The 15,607-nt window shown below is 38.9% G+C and overlaps 1 protein-coding gene across 4 annotated transcripts in view; it reads left to right on the forward strand.

Moving 5' to 3' along the window:
• LIMS1 (LIM zinc finger domain containing 1) overlaps positions 1-15,607 on the forward strand; it is a 154,841-nt gene continuing 139,234 nt past the window's right edge. For 2 of the 4 annotated variants that reach the window (XM_086701481.1, XM_086701482.1), the window contains exon 1: positions 12-137. The gene's annotated coding sequence lies outside the window, so the exon portion shown is untranslated. Of the gene's footprint in view, positions 138-9,772; positions 9,872-15,607 lie in introns of all 4 variants that reach the window. The other 2 variants (XM_086701480.1, XM_086701479.1) reach the window with 2 other exon arrangements.

The raw sequence follows: 15,607 nt of genomic DNA on the forward strand, positions 1-15,607 counted from the left end.
CGCCCGCCAGCCCGCCAGCAGCCGGCCGAAGCGCGAGGGAGGAGACGGCGGTCGGAGCTGCGCCGGCAGCCAAAGTGCAGAGGGACAACGGCCGACTGCGGAGAGATGCTGGGCGTGGCGGCAGGAATGACCAACAGGTAAGGGCCGGGTCCTGCCGGGGCCGCCCTGCGCTCGGCACCCGCCACGTCGGCAGCGGACCGCTTCCCCGGCCTTCCCGCGGGCCTGCGCGCCGGCCGGGGGCGGGCGGCCTGTCTCCCCGCGCTCCGGCCTCGGCCCGAGCCCCTCGGTGGCCGCGGATCCCAGCGCGGAGTGCGGTCGCGTCCCCGGTCTCCCGCAGCCACGCTTCCGCGCTGCCCCCTGGGGCGCTGAGACCAGGGCTGGCGGCCGCTCATGAGAGGTTCCACTAGTTATTGGTGACGTGTCCAATATCGCCTAAGCCCTTCGAGGGCTTAGCGCAGCAGCCCACAGCAGATGCTTGTTGACTGAATAATTCATATCCCAGCCGTTGGAGCACGTATATAGACCAGCGACTCTCAAACGTCTTGGTCTTAGCACGCATTTTAAAAATAAGAGAACTTTTTGCTTGTGATGGTTATTCCTGTAGGTATTTACTGGATTAGAAGTGAAATCTGAGGCATTTAAAAATGTTTAATTCATTAGAGAAACAGTTAATTCATGATATGTTAACAGACATAACACATTTTTATGAAAATAATCATTTTCCTAAACAAAAAAATCAGTGCGACGAGTGGTGTTCTTTTACATTTTGCAAATCTCTTAAATGTCTGCCATAGTAGGACAACTAGAGTTTCCTAAATGCATTGCATTCAGTCTATTGCGATGTGTTTTGGTTGAACTGTGTGAAGAAAATCTGGTCTTACACAAATATGTCGTTGGAAAAGGGAGGAGTGTTTTAATACCTTTTTCAGATAATTTGTGGATATTTTTTTGCTGCTACCCCCAATGGTAGATTCGTTTGGAAGTGGAATCTGAAGCCTTACCAGTGAGCTTTCACACTCTTTTAGGTTAAAATTCATTGGTCTGTCTTGCAGTTTGAATGGACTTGTTACCCATTGTAACATCATGTGTTGGTCATTTGGAAAATGTTGGTTCATAGAGTTAGGCACATCTTCCAAATGCTGACACATTTCATTATACTATACTACGGGATAATATTTGTTAATATTACCACTGATTTCATTAGAAAACTCTTTAAAGTATGAGAACATGCCAAGCTCAAGGTGGTGGCAACAAGTTTCCACCATTTGGAATTTCAGTTGAAAGTTTGATTTTTATTATTGGCAGGAAACTACTGTCAGTTGTTTTCCTCAAAGTGAGAGGCTCACTTTTTTGAGCTTCAGGAAATGTCTGCCAAGTACCAGTCTAAAAACCATAGTTTATCACTTATTATTTCCAGTAAAAATGGTATATCCTGAAGAACATTTAATTCACCTCATCACTCAGGGACACATGTGCTTTTCCTGGAGACAGCCACCTTACTTTGGTATGCAGCAGAACTGCTGTATGCATACCTCCCTTTTCATCACAAGTAACAAGAAAGTCAAGATTTAATAACATTAATAATTTGTACCACTTCATCAAGGACATTTTTTCGTTTTTTGAAAAATTAACTGAATATCAAGTCGATACAAAATTTAAAAGATATGTAAGATATAAAGAATAATGATACAGTGGATACACAGTATAAAAAACACAAACTGTTTCCTTTTAAGGCCCTTGAACACCTTCCTGATCTAGCATCCCTCCTTGATCCCATCCCCTTCCCATCTTGAATTTGCTATTAGCAATACTTTTTTTTTTTTTTTTTTTTTTGGTATTAAGTACATTCGTGTTGTTGGATGACCATCACCACCACCCATGCATCTCTGGAATTCTTTGCATTTTACAAAACTGAAACTCTGTACCCATTAAACAACAACTTTCTTTTCCTCCCTCCCTATCAACCCCTGGTAACTCCTATTCTGATTTTTGTCTCTGATTTTGATGATTCCAGGTACCTCATATACGTGGAATCAATTATATACAGTGTTTGTCTTTCTGTGATTGGCTTATTTCATTCACTTGGCATAATATGCTCAAGGTTGTTGCATGTCAGAATTTCCTTGCTTTTTAGAGCTGAATAATATTCTCTTGTTTATAAGTACCATTCATTTGTTTTCTTTATCTGTTCATCTTTTGATGGTTACTTGGATTGCTGTATGTTTTACCTATTGTGAATAATGATGCTATGAACATAGGTATGCATTCTTTAATTGAAAAATTTTTAAGTTCATTTATTTATTTTGAGAGAAAGAGGGTGTGCGTGCATGTGTGCAAGTTGAGGAGGAGGAGAGAGAGAGAGAGAGAGAGAGAGAATCCCAAGCAGGCTCCATGCTGTCGTGCAGAGCTCCATGTGGGGCTCCATCTCACAAACTGCGAGATCATGACCTGAGTGGGGCTCGAAACCACAAAACTGGGAGATCATGACCTGAGCCAAAATCAAGAGTCAGACGCTTAACCCACAGAGCCACCCAGGTGCCCCTCTTTAATTGAAGTTTTTATAGTTTCACATACAGTTATAAAAAATAATTAAGAGAGATCCAGTGTATCCTTTACCCAGTTTCCCCCAATGATATTTTGCAAAATCGTAGTACAGTATCACAATCATGATATTGATGTTAATACAATCCATCAGTTTTATTCATATTTCCTAGTCATGTGTGTGTGTGTGTGGGGGGGGGGGTGGTGGTGGGTGGGTGTGTATTTAGTTCTGTGTAATTTTATCACAGGTGGTGGTTCATGTGTCTATCACCACAGTCAAGAACTAGAACAGTGAGTTCCAGGACCACAAGGATCCCACGTGTTGCCATATTATACCCACACCCACCTCCATGTTTCTTCCTCTTTCTTAAAGCCTGGAAACCACTCATCTATTTAGCATTTCTAAAATGTTGTCATTTCAAAAATTTTATAGAAGCAAATCATACATATATAACCTTTTGGGATTGCCTTTTATAAAATCCAGCTTAATTCCCTGGACATGCCTCCAAGCTGTAGTTCTTTGTTGTGGCTGAGTAGTACTCCATGGTATGGGTATGGGACAGTCTGTTCTCCAGTTGAAGGATCTTTGGGCTATTTCCAGGTGTGGACTGTTATAAAGATACTATGAACTGGTTTTTATGTAGATAACAAGTTTTCCTTTCTCTGGGATAAATATCCAAGAGTGTAGTTGCTGGATTGTATGGTAATTTCAGTTTTCACTTTCTAAGAAATTGATGGATTATTTCAAAGTGGCTGGAATTCAGTTGCACCACTAAGCGACCAGCTTTTATACCCACTTATACCCACTTTTGCTTTTGCGTTGTCAGTGAAAGTGTCAGTACAGTGCAAAAGGCTACAGCAACTTTTTTTGGAACTTCTTGGCACCATTATTAAGAGGGCTTTGATCTCCCAGACCTCTTGTAAAGGTCTTGGAGATTACCCCCACCCCCACCCCCCACCCAGCCACCACCTCCTCCAGGGTTTTAAGATCACATTTTGAGAACCACTGTTAATGACATAATCCTAAATGATAAGGGAAGTGCAGATATTTTTAAAAGAATATATAGAAAGATTTCTCTTAAAATATATATTAAAGGCTTGTTGTAGTGTGTGTGTTGTGGTTTTGGAAGTTTTTAGTGGGACTTACTAGCTAAGACTTGAAGAACCACTATGGAAAAAGCAGTTTTCTGCCCTTAAGGATTTTCAGGACAGGATGACTAGTGTTGTTATGAAAAGGGAGAATGTCATGGCAGCGAGGGTCTTCCTAAAACTTCAGTGCTGTATGCCTGTTTGTTTGTATTGGTGAGGAAATTGGGCTCTTCACTTTTAAAAAAAACTAATGAAAATTAGGTGGTGAAAAGATACCTTCAATTCTGGTTTTTCTGTGCCGTATGAGCTTAGAGACAACAATCCAACAGGAATGCTGTCTTGATTTTTTTTAAGTTTTATCATTGATCTGCAATGTTATATTAGTTTCAGGTGTACAACATAGTTATTGGACAATTCCATACATTACAAAGTGCATACGTTACAAATTGCTCACCACGGTAAATGCAGTTATCATGTCACCATACAGTGTTGTTACAGAATTATTGGCTGTATTCCCTATGTTGTGATTTTTATCACCTTGACTTAATTTATTTTAGAACTGGAAATCTGTAAATGCCCTTCACCTGTTTTGCCCTTGCCCCCATCCCCTGCCACATCTCCCCCACCCCGTGACCACCAGTTTGTTCTCTGAGGCTGTTTATGTTTTATATTGTTTGTTCATTTTTGTTTTTTAGATTCCACGTATTATCATTCCCATCCCTTTCCTTTTTGGTAGTCCCTTGAACCGTCTTCTGGAAAGCTCTTTCTCTTGCCCAATGTGGATATAGCACTTGAGCTTTCCTGTCTTCCTAGAGAGGGCCTTTCTGCCCCTCCACTGGGTCAGAGAAACTTCAATAGCTATAGCAGATCTATAATGGGAGAGCAGAGCTTTGCTCTGAGAGTCTCTATTTTTAATAGTGTTGTGTTTGTTCTTCAGATAATCATTTAAATAAACGCCAGTGTAGGTCATGTTCTTAGTTAAGGTTGCACTTAAATAGAAGACAAAACATCTCAGGCCATTTGTCGATTTTACATTTCTTGTAATTATGCTTTAAGCTGTGGTTTCCCACCCACAGGAGTATTATCTACATTACATGCTGGACTGTTGCCATGTTGTCTTCCAAAAACTTCAATTTTAAGATACTTGAGAAGCAAAGGCTGCTTCACCTGCTGCTACACACTGTGCATTCTACCCCACAGTGGTTTTATCTCCCCTCATACTGATATCATCTCATCTCTTTTATTTGATCTCATCAGACATTTCTACACTGGAGTTCACAGGGGGGAGAGGTGGAAGCATTTTCCTGCATATTTCTTTTTTTTTTTTTTCCTTCATGTTGGAGCCTGTTTTGGAGTTTGATGAGTCCACAAGGACATTTAACATAAGGGTTGGGAAGTTACAGATAAGTCAGGCTCTGAATAGTGTGTTCTGTGTAGGGTAGGTAAAAGGGTGCTAGCAATTGAGTTTGAATGCTGACAGATATGTTGGGGGTGGGAGACACCTGAAGTCTGGGGTCTTACCAGGATGTCTGAGGGTCATGTATGATAAAGTGATAAAAACAGATAAAAACTGTTTGCAAAAAATATGTATATACACACACACATTCTCTGTGTATAAAAATGCAATCATAGTTGTACTGTTTTGCAATTGCTTTTTTTAAAGATATTTTTTAAATTTTAGTAAAATACCTGTAACAAAATGTACCATCTTAATCATTTTTCAGTGTACATTCAATGGCATTAAGTACATTCACATTGGGGTACAACCATCACCACTGTCCATCTCCAGAACTTTCTCATTATCCCAAACTGAAACTCTAGGCCCATTAAACAGTATTGCCCCAATGTGGGGAATAAGCTTAGGAATTCCCTGAGCTTGCACCCATGGGTTAGGAAGGCATAAAGAAATAGAAAGCCATAGGATATACACACCCAAGTTTGGGTAAATAAGATTAGGTAAATGGGGCAAAGTCCCCCAGAATAGGTAAAGTGGGGCAGAGGCTTTCAGTATAGGACAAAGGTATAGGAATAGGGAACCTCAGGATGAAAACATCCAAGATGAGGTAAACGAGATTAGGTATTCAGGGTGGAAATGCCCCCCAATTTAGTAATAGCTGAAAGCTGCTTTCGCAAGAAGGAAGGACCAAATTAGGTAAACAGGTAAATAGGGCAATGGACCTCAGCAGAGTGAAGTTGCCCAGAGGGGAGCTAATTACCAAAAGAAAGGTGCCTTGTTGACCCTGAGATAGCATGCTTTGTCTTTCTTGTCCCCTAGGCCAGTTTAGGTAAACAGAGGTGGGACCTTATGTCTGCTGTAAACAACCTTCTGCCTGGCACCAGGATTTTGTTTTGTATTGACCCAAACCCCTAATCCCGCATATCTATAAAACCCCCTTTCCCTCATGCCCTTGAGTTAATGTTCACAGATTCATGGTCTCTTTGTGCACGCCCATCACCACATTTGTAAACCTTCTGATCCCAATAAAAACGGAGCAAGGACCCTTACTTGGGGCTCTTGTCTTCTCCTGGATGTTAGCATCTCTCGCATTTTTTTTTTAATTTTTTTTTTCAGCGTTTTTTATTTATTTTTTTTTGGGACAGAGAGAGACAGAGCATGAACGGGGGAGGGGCAGAGAGAGAGGGAGACACAGAATCGGAAACAGGCTCCAGGCTCCAAGCCATCAGCCCAGAGCCCGACGCGGGGCTCGAACTCACGGACCGCGAGATCGCGACCTGGCTGAAGTCGGACGCTTAACCGACTGCGCCACCCAGGCGCCCCATCTCTCGCATTTTTAATCCTGCATCCCACTTTCTTGCTGGACAAGAAAGAACTCCAGACCCAGAGTCTATGACACCCCCTTCCTGGCAGTTGTTTTTTCTAACTTAATAAGCTGTCTTACAGGTTTTCCTGTGTGGCATATCTAGATCTACTGTAACTTTTAACTTTAGATTGGCTGTGTATAGTAGTTCAAAGTATGCATGTGATGTGACTTACATAACCAGCCCTTGATAGATATTTCAGTTCCAGATTTTTGTTATTACAAGCCCTTTGAACATCTGTGCCAGTGCTTCCATAGGAGATACCTGAGGGTAGAGTAGGTGTGTGCATGGATGGTTGGACCCATGTTCCAGTCCCACTTCTGTCCCTTCATGGCTCTGTGGCCTTACCCGGTTAAGCTCTTTATGGCTTATTTCCTTAATTTATGAAGTAATATCTATCTCAAAAATCATTGTGAGCATTAAATGTAATGGCAAATATAAAGATTTCTGAAAGATACAAATGTAGTTGTTAGTAATTGTTGCCCCTGGAGAGGCAGTCTATGAATCTAAGGAATTTAGGAATCTAGAATGAGAGGGGAATTTTTTTACTATGTGCCTTTTTGTACGGTTTTGATTTTTTAAAAATCTTTTTTAATGTTTACTTTTTATTTCTTTGATAGCACAAGCAGGAATGGGTCAGAGAGAGGGAGACAGAGGATATGAAGTGGGTTCTGTGCTGACAGCAGTGAGCCTGATATGGGACTTAAACTCACAAACCATGAGATCATGACCTGAGCTGAAGTCAGACGTTCAACTGACTGAGCTACCTAGGCCCCCTGTTTTGATTTTTTTTAACCTTGTGCATGTAAAATTTTTTAATGGGTCTGACTTCATGCCAGGAACATAGTAGGTGTTCAGTTAATAGTTAACTGTAGTTGTTGATGTTGATTTTTTTCCTATCATCCTGGTTGTTTTTTCCAAGCTTACAACTTCTGACCTCACTGTCTGTTAATGGCATTGATTCAGTCCTTTGTGATTTCTTCCTTTCCTTTACTTCCTGTACCCACATTCTTGCAGAGTTCCTACCTTAGAATTTTTTTTTTATCCATATTTCTTTATCATTCCTTTCTTACTAACTTTTCCACCCTCGTCCTGATTACCTTTCAAGTGAGTGTAAGAAAACAATATTAAGGCTGGGGAAGACTTAGAGAATGCAAAATAAAATATATATGCATATTAAACATTTGAGGTGGAACACATAATTTTGTGTGTTCCTGTTTGTCATTTAAATGTTGATAAAGTACAGATTCTTTTAAAAGTGTTATGAGATTTGTGGTAGCATTTTTGTACTGTATGCTTTCTGTTAGCATATACTGAAAACACAATTACAGTAACATGAAGATCTAAGAAATTTGCCTAGCATTTAAAAAATGTTTTCATGTGGGAAAAAGAATCTACTAAACTGATGTATTCAATGCTTTTGTGGGCCTACTATAGTAGTCCACTAAACTGTTCCTTTATTTTATAGGTCAGGAGTTGGATAGAGAGGTAATTTTATTTATCTCTGTTCAAGGCCACAGAATGAGTGGCTCTAGTGCTTAGGACTAGACCCCAAACTTTGAAGATAGTGTGGAGTCCTCTCTGCTGTGCTACATTAGTTTGTTCTATTACTGCATTCAAATTGCACTGTTAATAGTTTGTTACATATATATTTTATCTTCCTATCTATATTGTAAATGCCTTGAAGGCTGAGCCTTTTATCTGTCTGAGCCCCATTAACATAGTGATTCTGGAAATGTCCAAATGAATTATTAAATGTTGCCTTAGAATTGTTCTGTCACAGAGGTCCTGGATGTCACTCTTTTTTTCGGTGGATTCCTTTTGTGAAATGTGTTTTTTGGGGCATGGGATTCGTAGGCACACATGATGGTGATTGTATTTGTTCATTCCCAGAGCCTTAGGTCTTTTTACCCACACATATCCATTGCCCTCACATGGCATAGTCTGAGAGTTTCCTTCCTATCGATAGGCTTCTTTACTGATATATCAGTTAAGTGACAAATATACCAGCTGCTTAAACAGATTGTAAATTATTTCTCATTGGTAAGTGTAGTAGTTGTTGGTTTTGTTTTTGTGTGTTTTTTTGTTTTAAAGCTGGACGCATTGCTATTCCGTATGGAATCTGCCTTACTAATGTAATATGGAAGAGAGGGGATGCAGTTGCTGCCTCTGCCACAGCTGGTTGTTCCTTCTTCTCAATTCAGTAGATTCCACAGATTTTTTAATATATAAGGTACAGTGAGCATACAGCTGTGGGGATTGAAAAGGCAAATAAGACATGGTCTCAACTCTAGAGTGTCTTCCAGTTTGACTATTCTGTCATTCATGTTGGCTCCAGATTTTCCTGCAGCACTGCTTTGGTCATATTACTCCACTTTTCAGAATATTGAGAAGGCTTTTTATTGCCTATCACAAAGTCCAAACTCTCGAGCCTAAAGTTTAAGGCTCTTTGTGGTCTGGCCCCAGCCTGTCTTTATAGCCTTGTCACACACTGTTCCCTTAGTCTGTGTTTCACTAAACTCTCACCTACTTGCCATTTTCTGAAAACATCTAGTGTTTCCCGTCCCTGTGTCTTTGTTCATACTATTCTTTTGGGCCAGAAAACGTATTCTCCTGTGTCTTTTTGGCACTTGGGACAAAATTGCCACTTCTCTCATGAAATAATGAATTTCTGGAACATTTATTGAGCCCTTGTTGTGTGCTTGGGGAATTAGGGATTCAGAGCTTGTGTTTGTCCTCTGAAAGCATTTAGACTTTTTTTGGTAGTTATCAGCTTCTGTTTTGTGTTATACCTGTTTGTGTATATGTCTAACTTTTTCTGCCAAATTGTGATCTCTGAATCTAAAGGAATGTCTTAATCAAAATTTGTTAAATGTCCAAAGAAAAACAAACTAGATTTAAATCAACTTTATTTCTCCTTTTATTTCTTCATTTGTTAGTGAATGGAAAATTCAGTGCTGGTTCTGCTTAGTGCCTGTGACACCGTTGAATAAACCCATCACACTTTGAGTAAAACAACATAGCTTTCACATTTGGTTTAACTTAACTCTTCAGTGTAGTGTATACTAGTGGTGGAGACCCAGCACCCATGAAACATTAGGAAGAAATTCAAACGATGTTTAGTCATCCATGTTTATTTAGATAATTTCGTTTCATTGTCAGTCCACTGACAAAGCTTTTGAAAGCTTTCTTAGTGATAACCACCTTTTATTAATTACCTACTTCGACAAAAAGTACTTTAAAGATGTTGAACATTTATGTAACAAATTTTACCTTCACAGTCACATCGTGAGGTAGAGTTTTTTTATGCCCACTTTTACAGATGAGTGATCTAAACTCAAGAGATGAAGAACTCACTCTGTCATTCATGACAGAGCCGGGGTTCACCTGTGTCTCCTCCATTTGCTTCAGTATTCAGTAGGTCAGAGCTCTCTACTTTGCCTGTGTTTCAAATCTTTCTCTTATCTTCGCGTGCCAGCCAGCCTATCCAGTTTTATTCCCCACTACTCTTTCTTTACATCATCTTATTGCCAGACATACAACAGTTCTTCTTTCTGAACTTGGTTTTTCCTTTTTTGTGAGGCAGAGAGTTCCAAATCTTGTGCTCAAGGCCCAGCTTAAACTTGAAGATGGTTTCCCTGGCTGCTTCAACCTCTTGTTAGTCTTTTCTTTCTTGGTCTCCTAGAGAACATGTTGGATAAGATTAAGTTATTTACTTAAATTTAGTGTGTGGATACTTGTGTGCAACACACAAGTGACTCCTATGTTAAGTTTGAACTCTTGGCTATCTATGCTTGTATATACTAAAGTATTATAAATTTGGGAAGATAGTTCCAATTCAGTGTGCATTCATTTGTGTATGCTGTGGAGCATATTATAATATAGTGAGGGATTACATTTATCTACTTTGTATTGCATCTCATATGTGTATACAGGTATCATAGGAGAAGTTTTAAAAAGTCTTTTAGAAATTTAAAGGAGGAAATGATCATTTGTCACCTGTTATAGACTTACTGTTATTTATTTAAGATGTGGGGATCAGTCAGATGTTTATTGAGATCTCTTTGGAGGTAGAGACATATCGGTCATGGCAGTGTTGAACCAGGGGCTGCTTTATTTGGAACATTGTAGGGGAGATTCGTGACTCTCAGTCTCAATACATGGGCCACAGACCAACAGCGTGGGGGGATCATACTAACTGCAGATTGCTCACCCTCTTCCCGTACTTCTTGGGGGAAAATGTCATGAAATCTGTACTTTTAAATTTTTTATTATGGAGAATTTCAGACATTTACAAAACTGGAGGGATTAATGTATACCCATGTGCTACCACTCAGCTTCACTAATTATTGACTGATGGTAAATCTTTGAGGGCCAATCTTTTTTCATTCCTCTTTCCTATGGCATATCATAAAGATTTTAATATGTATCCTTAACAGATAAGGACTCTTCTAATAAAACTTTTTAAATGTCACTACAACATCATTATCACACCTGAAAAATATTACTAACAATTCCTTGGTATCATCAACTACTCAGTTAAACTTTCCATTTATTTCAGATATCCATTTTATTTTATAGGTATTCTGAATTGGCATCTAAGTAAGGTTTATGTGTTTTGGTAGCTTGCTAAATCTGTTCATCAGATCCCAGCAGCATACTAAATTCTCTGGGTTTTAACGTATATATTCCAGACTTGGAGCTGAAGAATCTGGCAGTCTGGAAATGCCAACAGATCAGATCAAAAAGCCACAACAAAGGGCTGCTCTCTGTAGCCAAAAGACCAGGAGAGAGACAGTCTAACACGATATAAAACATCTAGACAGCATATGCTGTACTCCAATCAAACACCCAGAAAAAACTGTGGCCACACCACTACTCATGCCAGCAGAGTCCAAGGGGGAGACTAGACTCACCAGGCTGGACCCAGGCACCCCAACACCTCTGTCATGGTGGGGTCAGTGAATGTCAAGGAATCAAGACTTTCATACTCACCAGCTGGTAATTACTGCCCCCCTCTCCCAATTATCACAGTGTTAGTAGAGACAATGTGGGGAACTAGAACTCTCATCCTGGCTAACCATTAGTGAAGAATCCCCATCTTGGGTGTCAACAGAGGCCAATGGGGAACATATACTTCCACCTCCATTTGGCAGTAATGAGGGCACTCCTTTGCCAAAGAGATTTCAGAGAAAGCCAGTTTCATAACATAGTATGAAAATATTCATGTTTTATTAGGAGCTAATTTATCCTAGCAAGAACCAGGAAAATCTCGAAGTGAAGAAAAAAGGACAATAAATAGATTTTAGCACCAAGATGACAGAAATGTTAGAATTATCTGACAGAGATTTTAAAGCAGTCATAATAAAAATGCTTCAGTGAGCTATTGTGAAGATGCTTGAAACAAATGAGGAAGTAGAAAGCCACAGCAAAGAAATAAGATATAAAGAGGATTCAAATGGAAGTTCTGCAGCTCAAAAATATAATAACCAAAATAAAAATCTCAATGGAGAACTCAATAGTGGATGGGTTCAACTGAAGGGGACTGAGGAAGGAATCAGTGAACTGGAATGTAAAATAGTAAAAATTACCCAGTGTGAACAACAGAGATAAAATAGACTGGGGGGAAAAAACAAAGCCTCAGGGACTTGTGGAACTATAACAAAAGAGCTAACTTTGTGTCATTTTAATTCTGAAAGGAGAGGGATAGGGGGTAGGGTAGAAAAATACTAGAGGAAATAATGGCTGAAAATTTCCCCAGTTTGCAGGAAACATAAACATACAGATTCAAGAAGCTGCACAAGCCACAAACAGAATAAACCCAAAGAAATTCAGTCCAAGATGCATAATGATTAAATTTCTGAGAACTAAAGACCTAAAAAAAAAAACCTTGAAAGCAGCCAGAGAGGGGAAAAATGACACCTTACCTTTATAGGAGAGAATTTGGATGACAGCAGAGTTTTCATCAGAAACTATGGAGGCCAAAAGGGTATTGGCGTAATATTTTCAAATTTAGAAGGAATAATTGTCACTTGGTATTCTATATTCTCTGAAAATATCCTTCAGGAATAGAAGGGATGCAGTAAATTCTCATGAAGACAAACTAAGGGAATTTGTGATCAGCAGATCTTAACACCTCACTCCCCTCACTGTTCCCCCATGGGTAAGAGAAGTTCTCTAAACAGAAAGGAAATTATAAAAGAATGAACCATGGGGCACCTGGGTGGCTCAGTCGGTTAAGTATCTGACTTCAGTTCTGGTTATGATCTCACAGTTCGTGAGTTCGAGCCCCATGTCAGGCTCTGTGTTGACAGCTCAGAGCCTGGAACCTGCTTCAAATTCTGTCTGACCCTCCCCACTCACACTCTGTCTCTGTCTCTCTCTCAAGAATAAATAAACATTAAAAAAAATTTAAAAGAATGAACCGTGGAACCTTAAGAATGAAGAAAGAACATGGTAAAGCATAAATGTGAATAAATACTATAGACTTTCTGCTTTTGAATTTTCAAAGTTATGTTTGATGAATGAAGCAAAATTGTAACAGTGATGTGATTTTAAATTAATGTAGAGAAAATTTTTAAACAGGGATGGTAAAGGGTTATAGGAGAAAGTTTTGTATACGTCACTCAAGGTGGTAAAATGAGGACACCTGAGGACTATAAGTTACATATATATGGTATACTTAGAGCAGCCACAAAGATATCAGAGAGATACCCTTAAAACTAGACAAATCAAAGTGGAATTCTAGAAAGTGTTGAAGTAACCCACAAAAAGACAGGAAAAAGAAAACAAACAAACAGAATAAACAAAAAACAAATGGCAGACTTAAGCCCCAATATATCAGTAATTACATTAAATGTAAGTAGGTTAAGTATACAAATTATAAGACAGAATTTTATGGAGTAGGTTAAACAGTGTGGCCCAACTATATCATATGTAAGAAACTCACTTCAAATATAGTATAATGATACAGGCAGATTGAAAGGAAAAGGATGTGAAAAGATATAACATGCAAGCATCAATTGAAGGAAATCAGGCACCTGGGTGGCTCAGTTGGTTAAGCAACCGACTTCAGCTCAGGTCATGATCTCATTGTTCATGAGTTCGAGCCCCGCGTCAGGCTCTGTGCTGACAGCTCAGAGCCTGGAGCCTACTTCAGATTCTGTGTCTTCCTCTCTCTCTACCCCTCCCCTGCTCATGCTCTGTGTCTTTCTGTCTCTCAATAATAAATAAATGTTAAAGAAAAAAATTTTTTTTAAATCAAAGGAAATCAGGAGTGATAGTGTTAATATATCAGATATAGATATCAGATAAAGTAGACTTCAGGGCAAAGTAACTTACCAGAGACAGGGGTTATGTAAAGGATCAGTCTACCAAGAAGATGTAGCAATCCCAAATGTGTCTCTACCAAACAACAGAGCTGTAAAACATGGGAAGCAAACCCAGTAGAAGTAAAAGGAGAAATAGACAAAACCACAATTATAATTAGAGACTTCAACGCCCAGCAGAAAATTAGTAAGAACATAGTTGTACTATGTTCAACACCATCATTAACTGGAAATTGACATCGGGAGACTACTTTATCCAGCAGTAGCATAATATACACTCTTATCAAGCTCGTATAGAATAGTCAACACGATAGACCACATTCTGGGCCATAAAATAAAACTTACCTAATTTAAAAGAATAGAAACCAGACAATTATGCTGTCAGACCACAACATAATTAAACTAGAAGTCAACAACAGAAAAAAGACTGGAAAACCGTAAAATATTTGATTAAAACACACTTCTGAATGATACATGAGTCAAAGAAGAAATCTCAGAGAGAAATGTAAGAATATTTTCAACTAATGAAAATGAGCACACAAGTTATCAAAGTTTGTAGGCTGCAGTGGGAGCAGTGCTTAGAGGGAAATTTATACCACTGAATGCATATATTAGAAAATAAAAAAGAACTAAAATCAGTAATCTAAGTTTTCACCTTAGGAAACTAGAAAAGGAAGAGCAAATTAAATCCAAGTAAGCAGAAGGAAAAAAAAGTAATAAGAATTAGAGCAGGAATCAGTGAAATTCAAAACAGGAAATGAATAGAGAATATCAGTAAAACCAAAAAGCTGGTGTTTGGAAAAGTTTAACAAAAGTGATAAGGCTAAAAAAAAAAAAAAAAAAAAGTGATAAGGCTATACCAGGCTAAGAAAAAAAAAAAGAGGATACAAATTACTAATACCAGAAATGAAAGAGGAGATATCACTACAGATCCCATCCCATGGAAATCAAAAGGATAAGAAAGAAATACCGTGAACAACTCCGTGCCCAGTGATAATTTATGTGAAATGGACCAATTCCTTGAAAGACACAATTTGCCAAAACTCACACAAGAAGAAATAGGTGATCTGAATAGGTTTATATCTATGAAAGAAATTGAATGAATGAATGAATGAATGAATGAATGAATAAACAAACAAACTTCCACAACAACTCAGGCCCATATGGGTTCACTGGCAAGTTCTACCAACTATTTTAAGATTTATACCATTTTTCTACAGTCCTTCAGAGGATAACATTAGAAAGAATACCTCCCAATGCTGTCTATGAGGCTAGCACTGTCCTAACACCAAAGTCAGACAAAGGCATCACACAAAAAAAGAAACTGCAAACCAGCAATACCTCTTGTGAACATTGATGCAAAAATTGTCAACAAAATATTAGCAAATTGAATCCAAAAACATAAAAAGAATTGTACATCGTGACTAAATTTATCCCAAGGAAGTAAGATTGACTGAATATCCAGGAAGCAACTTTATTCCTTCTTTTTTAAGTTTATTTGTTTATTTATTTTTGAGAGCAAGAGAGAGAGGGAGAGCATGAGCAGGAGATGGGCAGAGAGAGAGAGAGAGAGAGAGAGAGAGAATCAATCCTAAGCGGGTTCCATATTGTCATCATAGAGCGTGATGCAGGGATCAAACCCATGAGCGGTGAAATCATGACCCAAGCTGAAATCAAAAGACGCTTAACCAACTGAGCCACCCAGGTGTTCTGCAACTTTATTCTTAATACCCGCATACTAGAAACAGGCCAGACAGATGTCCTTCAGCAGGTAAATGCTTAAACAAAGTGTAGTTCCTCTCTATCATGGTATACTATTCAGCAATAAA

Source organism: Puma concolor, chromosome A3 (assembly GCF_028749965.1).
Source record: "Puma concolor isolate L17-30 chromosome A3, mPumCon1.1.hap2, whole genome shotgun sequence".
Taxonomy (NCBI): domain Eukaryota; kingdom Metazoa; phylum Chordata; class Mammalia; order Carnivora; family Felidae; genus Puma; species Puma concolor.